The sequence below is a fragment of the Onychomys torridus genome, chromosome 1, assembly GCF_903995425.1.
Source record: "Onychomys torridus chromosome 1, mOncTor1.1, whole genome shotgun sequence".
Taxonomy (NCBI): domain Eukaryota; kingdom Metazoa; phylum Chordata; class Mammalia; order Rodentia; family Cricetidae; genus Onychomys; species Onychomys torridus.
Window position 1 is genome coordinate 2,272,173 of NC_050443.1, and position 10,363 is coordinate 2,282,535.

At 37.5% G+C, this 10,363-nt stretch overlaps 1 non-coding gene across 1 annotated transcript; it reads left to right on the forward strand.

The window, feature by feature from the left end:
• The first annotated feature begins 6,952 nt into the window (after positions 1 to 6,952).
• Positions 6,953 to 7,025, forward strand: Trnas-gga. Its single transcript has one exon. It is a non-coding gene; the product is annotated as a tRNA-Ser (tRNA).
• Positions 7,026 to 10,363: the final 3,338 nt, after the last annotated feature.

Consider the following 10,363-nt stretch of genomic DNA (forward strand, 5'->3'; position numbering starts at 1 on the left):
GCCTGACTACAGAATGAAGTAATTGCAATGAAAATGATCCTCCCAAATTCCCAGGATCCTCAATATCTTCAGTGTTCATTACTGAATGAGCTGAGGACTCTTTGGAAAACCTCATATTTGCCTTCAATATAATGACAATAGAGGGAAATAAGGAGGTGGGATATGTTACTATGGCTTTTAAATATAGCATTTTGCAATGTTTGTTGCTTTAAAACACTAGCAAATGAATAACCCTGGCTCATTGCCACTAGCCAGACCTGAAATCTCTACATCTCCATAAATTTTGCTGACATTAGGTCAGCTCTTCTGGAACTGTGATTCACATTGCATTTTACAATTCCTCTCAACAAATGTCATTTAATTAAACACAGTGTACACTTAGCATTTGATAATTGCTGGGCATATTCCACTAAAAGACATGCTTATGATTCTAAGATAAGGTCACATGTGTGGAGTTCTAGAGTGATGCAGAGCTGATGGTTTCTTTGTAACTTGAAATCTCACTGTTGATTGATGTTCAATACAATAGCAATTGTATTGTAGATGGCCTTAATTTACCTGAGTGAAATCACTAAGTATCAATAACTTCTCTTCTATATTTGGAAATACGATTTCATTAAAAATACATTCTTTTTTATAATCTCATAATTTTGAACATATTCTTACATTTTCTTCTTCTTCTCCACAATTGACCTTCATGCCCTAAACCCATTCACAACCTCTGAGGAGATAATCAATTTTTCTGAAATGATACTTTTATTCTTTTCTTAGCTTTTGCTTATTGGATTCATTGACAATGTATCCCCTGTTTCAAAATTGTGCACACTTAATAGACTTTTCTTGTAGGATTGTGTTAGTTAAAATTTGTCTGTTTTGACAGTCAGGAAAACCTAGGGATCTATCATGTATTAGTCGGGATTTTTGTGATTAACAAGACTAGTGTCTCTATATAAAGAGCAGCAATTTAGAGGAATAGCTCACCATGGTCCAGCAAAGCCAACTATGCTGGCTTAAGAATGAAAGTTCCAAGAATCCAGTAGTGGTGAATTCCACAAGGCTTGATGTCTCAGCTTGCCTTCAGTGTATCTCACATTCCTGATAATCCTCCAAAGCCAGTGAAGGAAAGGACTTGCAGAGGAGATCAAAAGGTGCAAGAAAAAGGAGAGCATGCATCCTTCTTCCACGTCCTTTACATAAGCTACCATTCAAATGTGTGTTACAGATAAAAATTGGATATTCCTACCTCAAAAGATCTCGAGTGAAGCTTATTTTCCCATCTAAAAGATGCAGAGTATAAGTTGCTCTTCCTTCTTAAAATTATCAAATTAAGAAAAAAGCCTCTCATAGGTGTGCCCATTCATTTATGTATGTTTATTTCCAGAGGTAGTTAAGTTGGCACCTAGAATAGTCATTGAGGTTGTATGTTCTGGTAACTGGACTGTAGGTCAAGCTGTCTGGTTTGACTCTATAATCAAACATTCCTTCAACAATATTGAAGGATGAGATGATGTCTGTTTGATCTCTCCATTATTCCTGGATCCATTTCTCTATAAAGGGCACTAATCCTATATCAAGCTGTAAGTTAGTGGTGTTGAGGTATTAGGAGTGACGCAAAGGGAAACAGACTCCTAAGAGAGTACAAATGATGGAGAAAACAGAATGCCGGTTAATCTAGAACAAAAAGAAAAACTGATCAGAGTTGAACCAGTCCTTTTCAAACTCTAACATCATCTGATAAAGCCATGACCTCCTCCAAAAAGTTGAACTCTCCAACAGGGAAGACACCTTGGAACTGTGCCATGAAGGAGTATCCACGGGTACAAGTGATAGTGAAAACAAAAAAACAAAAGAGTCTATCACAGGTGTAGTGTCTCTGTCCACTGCTGTTTAGTTCCTCAAATACAAACAATCATTCACCCAAATTTATCTGGTGTCAGTTGGTATGCTGAGGGGTATAAAGTAAAAGGGCCAGGGAAAAACACTGTGGTCCTGACATGACATAGAGACCACTTTCAAAGAAAGAACACACTGACCTTTACTTGACCCCCAAAACATGGCTAATGGAAAGAACATTCTGACCGTGACTGACCACAATCCCAAGACCAGAGCAAAGGAAAAAAAAAAAAAAAAACACCAGTCTCTGAGCATGAAATCCTACCAGTCACTGAGATTCAACATCAGGCCACAGAATCCCTCCAATCTCAGGACACATTGTAAATCTTTGCCTCCAAAATTACCTTATATAGAAAATGCCTTTTCTCAGTTCCTTGCTACTTCTCCATGAAAAGAAGGAGGTTATTCTCCTAGAATTTCTCTTCCCAATAAATCTCTTATGAGAATCTTGTTTTTTTTTTGTCTGATTTTGTGGCATTCCCTGGCTCCCAATGTCAGGATTCATTTGCCAGTAGAGCTGTAACACTTGGACTGGGGAAACCTTCCTCATGTTCGAGTAGAGCTGTAACATTTCAATCAGTGAAGCCTTTCATCTTAGAAGTGAAACACTTACAACAGGCCTACCATATGGACTCTTCTGAATCATGTGGTTAATTCTCAGAAAATGATGTCATTCCCAGTGCATTTGCCATATTACTTGTGGTTTTGAGACATCATGTTTGGAAGTTACAGAATTTGATTAAACTTATTGATTGAATGCTGTGTCATATTAAAATTTCTATTTCCTTATACATTATTTTAGCTTGCTTTTGGATAGGTCTTGTGGGTGTCTTTTTACATAGATGTAAGACACAATTGAAGAAGACTTTTATAAGAATACTTGAAGTTTTGACAACTGCTAACTAAAATCAGATCAGAGGATCCTGGGTATAAAAGTGAACAGTGTGCACTCAACCCAACAAAGGTCACAAGAAGTCCAAACGTTTCCCACTTATGGCCAGTTGAATTTACAAATATCATGTAGATCAAAATGTATCTATTTTATCATTGTGGAAGCTCTGTCTTTTCCAAGAAATAGCACTATTCTTCTGGCTTTATAATACAACCTACACCAAGCAGAACACAAAAAACTACTCTGCAAGGCATAATATTTCTAAGTTACATTAATATAACAGAAATTAAGAGATGTTTAGTAACTTTCAAAATGAGTTATATGCATTCCAACTTGGATGTTCTCAGTATAGAAAGAAGCTTGAATCCAACATTGTGTTCTAGAGAATGTTTAACTCCATATTGAGACCACACTACTGTTGATTTCAAACAAGAGAAATATATCTATAATCTAAGTCTTAAATTAAGCTGAGAAAATTTTTAAGTGAATATAATGTGACTTGATCATTCCCACTCTAAAATTCATCCAGCCTACCACCCCCAAGACATCTCTAATTCAACAACCTGTTCTCACTGATATTTTAACATGAGTTAAAATGACATCTGGAACTCTTCTGTCCCCAAACTAAACTGGGGCTTCATTCCCTGAAATCAAGAACAGTATTAAGTATCTCTTAGAAATTTACTTATTGAGTAGATTTCACTTATGAAAACAACTGGTTTTTATTCTCATAAAGTCTTTACATTTAATCAAGTTCTCTGTTCAGGATATGCTAGGACTCTCATCTCTACCTCATGAGGTCATTCACTTAGATAAAGTCAATAAGATACCCATGCCCAGACCAATATTCTCACCTTTGTAACTACTCTTCAACTCACAAGCACATCACTGAGCTCCACATTTCTTTCTTCTCTCTATATTTCCTTCATGAGTCTCATGGTAGTTCAAATATTAGATTAGCATGTGCAATCACTTTTAGTTACTCACCATTACTCCCAAAATCAGACCTTTCTTTAAAATGGAGACTATTTCTTCTTTGTTCCACATTATTTACTGGGTTAATGATACTGATATGCTTGCTTATTTCTTAAATGAGGAATGATGAGACTCAATGAACGAGAAATGAAAGAATAAGTGCACCAAGCCAATAAAGTCCTAAAACTGAGGAAGAAGAGGTAGAGAGTAGCCAATACCATTGAAAGCCATAGGCCTTGAGTAAAAGATCACACATATCATGTGTCTTCCTGAAAGCAAGTTGTGAGGCATAAACATGATCAGAGACTCTAGTTAATAAAAAAGAAAGATGGAATGGGGTGTAGGTAATGGAAAAAGAAAGATGAGAATCCCAGGTACTTCTCTGAGGTCTCTGCTGTAGGTAATGTGGACAGGCTACACCAAAATCACTAACAGACCAAAAGGTTGCATCAGCAGTTTCCATAAGATGAGTTACCTCCTTGGAAGTTGTACAAAATTTCCACTTCTCCAAGAGACTATGGGATTCTTTGCAATTTTGAGCTAATATTACCGTATATCACTCTCTACTAATGTGAGCATCTTGAGGGACAATTCTATCTGTATGATATTGAGACTATCACAACAATCCAGAAGACCAGAGGTGAGGACACCTCTGACCAAGAACAATATGCTTTGGAGGGTTAAAAAAGTGATTCACTCTCAAGTCCATGTTAATTCATGTTTGAGAGCTCAACTTGAATCTCATCTGTGACTCTTCTCTTTATTGACTTGTAGGCTTGAAAATGAAATTCATTCTATAACTCCTAACCTAGTTTCTATTTCTTTCTTCTGGTCTGTGTTTCAGTTCTGAAATTAGTCCTTCTATGGAGAAGGAAAAAGAGGATATGAGAACTTAGTTTCTATACTTGATGTGTGGAGTACACATGAAGGAGCTGGGCATATGGGAGACAGCATTCAGTAGACTCAGCACAAAAACTGTCCAAGGGATGCTTCATTTTGGACTTTGGATGTGTTTATTGTGGCTTGTTTATGTATTCAAATCCCTTTAAATTCATTTCATTTTAAATTATATTTTGTATTGTAATAATATTATAATCTTTTATGTGTTACAAACTGATTATATCACAGATAGACATTGTGTAGTAAATAATTAAAGATAATGAATATATATCTCAACACATATATTATCATTTCATTGTGGTGTGGGAATTAAAAAACTATTCTGGTGTTACTGTGTATTAGATGTGACATGTATAGCAATAGATCTCAGAAGCATATTCTTTCCAATGAGTCATACTTATATTCTCTGGGCAACTTCTCCATATTGTGTCATCCAATGTGAGCCCACAGCACTGATATCTGTCCTTTTTCCTTCCTTTTCCTTTTTTTTGTTTTGTTTTTTTTTTTTTGAGACATAGTTTCTCTGTGTAGCTTTGCACCTTTCCTGGAGCTTGTTTTGTAGCCCAGGCTGGTCTCAAACTCACAGACATCTGCCTGCCTCTTTCTCTGCCTACAGAGTGCTGGGTCCTTCCTGTTTCTAAGTGTTTGTTGTCTTTAGGGTCCACCCAAAATTTCCTTTTCCATTAGTCTTACTTAACTTCTGAAGGTAACTGAACAAACAGGTTAAAGAAATCCATGACCAGCTTACCCATGAAGACAATCCTGTTTGTAGATAAAAGTCAGAGAGCTCAAAGAAAAGGCTGGAAGTGGAGACAGTTGTATATGATTTTGGAAGAAACAAAATTTTTTTTAAATAGGCATGTATCACTGAAGTGGTTCTTCCCTGGTAAGGTATCAGTTTCCATAAGCTTTTAAACAAATTTCCAGAAGCCAGGTTATAGTAATATTGATTTGTTCTTATATAAATCTGATTGATTTGTTTGAGGCTTTGCCATCTGTATATCAATATAACAGGTTCAGTTTTAGTCCGTGTTTTACATCTTCATTGCTTCCTATTGTATTTCTTCTTATTTTACATATACAATTATTTTTCTTAGTGTTTGTTAGCTTCCTGCAATATTACATCATATACATATGAGTATAAAAAGTTCATTGTTGGCCGTGAACATGAAAATCACCATGTGTCAATTACAAATTTACAAAAATATAAAACTTTCCTATGCTAATATTTTTCCTATTAATTACATAACTGACTGTCAATTTTACAGTTCTGAAATAATTTTCTTCTTTCTGTGTGCAGGAAAATGAGGCCAGTTTCCCAGAATATGCAAAATGAAATGTAAAATAAATTATGACATCTATTTTGTTTTCAGTTAACTCTGAATTACATCGCTAACATCACATAAATAATATTTCACCTTCTCTTTTTATACATGGAACAGAAAATGAGGCTGATGGTAAAGCAACTCAGTAAGGACAGATGATGTCAAGGTGACAGTGTGGACGTTTGGGAGTTCCAAGTTGAGGCTCAAAATAGCCTGTGTGTTAAAGAGCACTAAGTGATGTTACAGAAGATCCAGTTCAGTTATTAGCATCCAGTCAGCATTTAACTCCAGTTCAAAGGGATTCAAAATATCTGACCTATAAAAGCAACTGTACCTATAGCACATAGAAAGACACAAATACACACACTCTCTCTCTCACACACACACACACTCACACACACACTCCACACACACACACTCACACACACACTCACACACACACATACACTCACACACACACACACTCACACACACACACAAACATGGAAAAAGAGAGGGAGACAAAGATAGATATGATAGAGAATGTCATCGCCCAATGACAGAGAAATGGATGAGATCTACATGAACAACCTGGACAACAGTGGGAGTAATGAAGGGCAAGGTTCAAGGGAAAGAAAGTTTAGGGGAGCAGGAGATCCCAGATGGATCAAGAACAGAAAGTGAGAACAAGGAGTAACAGACCATGATGAATGAAGACCACATAAGAACAGGAAGAAGGAAAGCGCTTGAGAGGTCCCCAGAAATCCACAATGATACATCCTTTGCAGACTGCTGGCTGTGGTCAAGAGAAAGCCTGATATGACCTAGTCTGGTCATCAGGTGACTAAACACACTAACAGTCGTGCTGTAACTCTAATCCAATAACTGATGGAAGTGGATGCAGAGATCCTTGGCCAGGCCCCAGGTAGAGCTCCAGGAGTCCAATTGTTGAGAAAGATGTGGGACTACAAGAGTGTGAAAGGTTGGGTTGGGGATTTAGCTCAGTGGTAGAGCACTTGCCTGGAAAGCACAAGGCCCTGGGTTCAATCCCCAGCTCCAAAAAAAAAAAAAGAGTGTGAATTGTTGAGACCCAGATTGGAAAAAACACAGGGACAAATAGCCAAATGAATGGAAGCACATGAATTATGAAGCAAAGGCTGTGGAGCCCCAAGCTGGATCAGGCCCTCTGGATAAGTGAGACAATTGAATAGCTTGAACTCTTTGGGAGGCATCCAGGCAGTGGGACCTGGACCTGTCCTTAGTGCATAAGCTGGCTGTTTGGAACCTTGGACTACACAGGGACACATTGCTCAGCCTGGAAGGAGGGGACTGCACCTGCCTGTACTGAATCCACCAGTTTTAAATGAATCCCCATGGGAGTCTTGGCACTGGAGGACATGGGAATGGAGGAGAGGGAATGGGAAAAGGGGGGTGGTGGGGGACAGAGGAATCCATGGCTGATGTGTAAAATTAAAACACAAATATAATAAAGAAAAAAATAAAATAAAGTCAATCTTAAAATGGATGTGTAAACTGAGGAATGTGTTCTTAAGGATGTATCATGACCTAGGAATGGAACATAGAAGATAACTAAAGATAACCTCTCCAGCATAACCTGTCTAGAGTGTTTGTTAACTTATCCTTTCTGACAGGTGTAAGGTGGTATGTCAGAGTCATTTTGATTTGCATTTCCCTGATGGTTAAGGATGTTGAGCAATTTTTTAGATGTCTTTCAGCCATTTGAGCTTCCTTTGTTTAGAATTCTCTGATTATCTCTATAGTCTCTATATGTTTTATTGGACTGTTGGGCATTATGATGTCCAATTTCTTGAGCTCTTCATATATTCTGGATATCAGCCCTCTGTCAGATGTGGGGTTGGTGAAGACCGTTTCCCATTCTGTAGGTTGTCGCTTTGTCTTGTTGTCCGTGTCCTGTGCTCTAAAAAAGCTTCTCAGTTTCAAGAGGTCCCATTTATTAATTGTTTCTCCCAGTGTCTGTGCTACTGGTGTTATATTTGGGAAGTGATCTCAAGTGCCAATGTGTTCAAGACTACTTCCTACTTTCTCTTCTATCAGGTTCAGAGTAACTGGATTTATGTGAGGTCTTTGATCCACTGGACTTATGTTTTGTGCACGGTGACAGATATGGATCTACTTGCAGCCTTCTACATGTTGACATCCAGTTAGAAAAACACCATTTGTTGAAGATGCTTTCTTTTTTCCATTGTACACTTTTGTCTTTTTTGTCAAAAATCATATGTTCATGTGTGTGCAGATTAATGTCAGGTGGATAATGTAAGTGATTTCCTTTTCTCCTCTATCCTTGTCATATCAAATTCTATTACAATAAATACTAGCTAGTAGAAATTAACCTTCCATATCACCTATGCTCAATTTCTCCATGTTCTATAACTCAAGGATATGGAGTCTTCAATGAAAGGTCCATACTGACAAGATCTGAAAAGAAACCAAGTGTATTGGCCTAACATTATATACTTATGGCGTCAATTGTACCCCACTGTCTAACAACTCAGAGGAAAGCCAGCTGTTCCCAAAACTTGGAATTTTCTTTATATTTCTGTTGTCTCTTCTAGGGGAAGTATTAACCCAGTCCAAGGGAATTCCAACTAAACTCTCAATATACATCAATGTATGTATTCAAGGAGAAGTAATTTTCCATATGAGCATTTTGAAATGTATTTAAGGTTGGTTATCCCTCTCTCTATTCCATGCTCTATCTTCTCCTCACATCTGCTGCAGAATATTGTTTTAAGATATGTTAAGTTTGTTTATGCTGTGGAGCATTCATTTAATGGTGCAAAGATGCATTGCATTGTTTCGTGTGGCATTTCTTTAATACTGAAGCTCTGTCACTTTGCCTGCCTAAAACACCTGATTGGACCAAAAGTTCTGAATGACCAGTAATAAGGCAGGAGAAAAGATAGGCTGGGCTGGCAGGCAGCGAGAATAGATAGAAGGAGAAATCTGGGAAGAAAAAAAAATAAGACTGAGCCCGCCACATAGTCACATAGCCATCCACAGAGTGAGACTGAAGGTAAGATTACAGAAGTGAGAAAAGAAGAAAGCCCACAGGCAAATAGATGGGATAATTCAAGTAAAGAAAAGTTGGATAGACATTAGCCAAGTTAAGGCTGGGTATTTATTAGTAATAGTAAGTCTCTGTGTGGATTTATTTGGGAGCTTGGTGATAGGGCCACCAAAAATCAAAGAGGCAATAGAGTAAAATCAAGAAACAACACACATCTGCCCTGCCATTAAAACCTTTCTGTACCTTGACTGCTCTTTATTCCACTATAGAAGGTTGTAACATTCTCCATCCTTTTAAGTCAAATTCTAATGGCAACTGACAAATTTCCTAATATCTATGGATATATCAAATGAAACACACACACACACACACACACACACACACACACACACACACACCCCTGAAGTTTTAAGAATAACTCCTGAAATTAGATAAAACATATGGTGCTTCTACATCTGGATCAAGGTTAGCTTACTCAAAATGTGTGTTTCCAGATCTAACCATTTATTTGTGAGGTATGTCTTGTTACTCATTCTTCCATGATGGAATTAATGTAAGAGTAGCTGTAGTTGGAAGTTTTCCTGTGTCCCAGTCAGCTGGCCACTGGAACAAATCTCTCCCACTCACATCTGACAAGTAAACACACAGAAGTTTATATTAATTATAACTGATTGGCCATTGGCTCAGTCTTATGACTGACTAGCTCTGACACTTAAGTTAACCCATAATTCTTATCTATGTTTAGCCATGTGGCTTGGTATTTTTTCTCCATTCTGCCTTGTCATTGTGCTTCTTCTGTGTCTGCCTGAAAGCTCCTGACTCTGTCCTCCATCTCCCCAGAATCCTCCTCATCTGTTTCCCCCCTATACTTCCTGCCTGGCTACTGGCCTGGCGTTTTATTTATCAATCAGTTAGAGCAACACCTATTCACAGCATACAGAACAACATCCCATAGCACTTCCCCTTTTCTGTCTAATAAAAAAGGAAGATTGTAACTTTAACATAGTAAAATTACATTTAACAAAACAGTTATCAAGCAAGAATTATAGTTACAATATTGAGTCTATTTGTATTTGGCAAAATTAAAGAAAATATTCTATCATCTATTCTCCATTTGTGAGTCTAAATTTCAGATCTATTTATCTTTTATCATAAACAAGGAAAATTATAAGTACCTAGTTTTCAACTACATCAAAGACCTCAGAAGGATATAATATTACCTTAGTAAACAGGAAGAGCATTGTAAGCAACCTCCAAAATTCTAGAATGACAGAGACAGCTGCCTGCCAGGACAGTCACCCAAATTTCCTCTGTATCATTGGGGCATCCATCTTCAGCCAATAGGCCTAG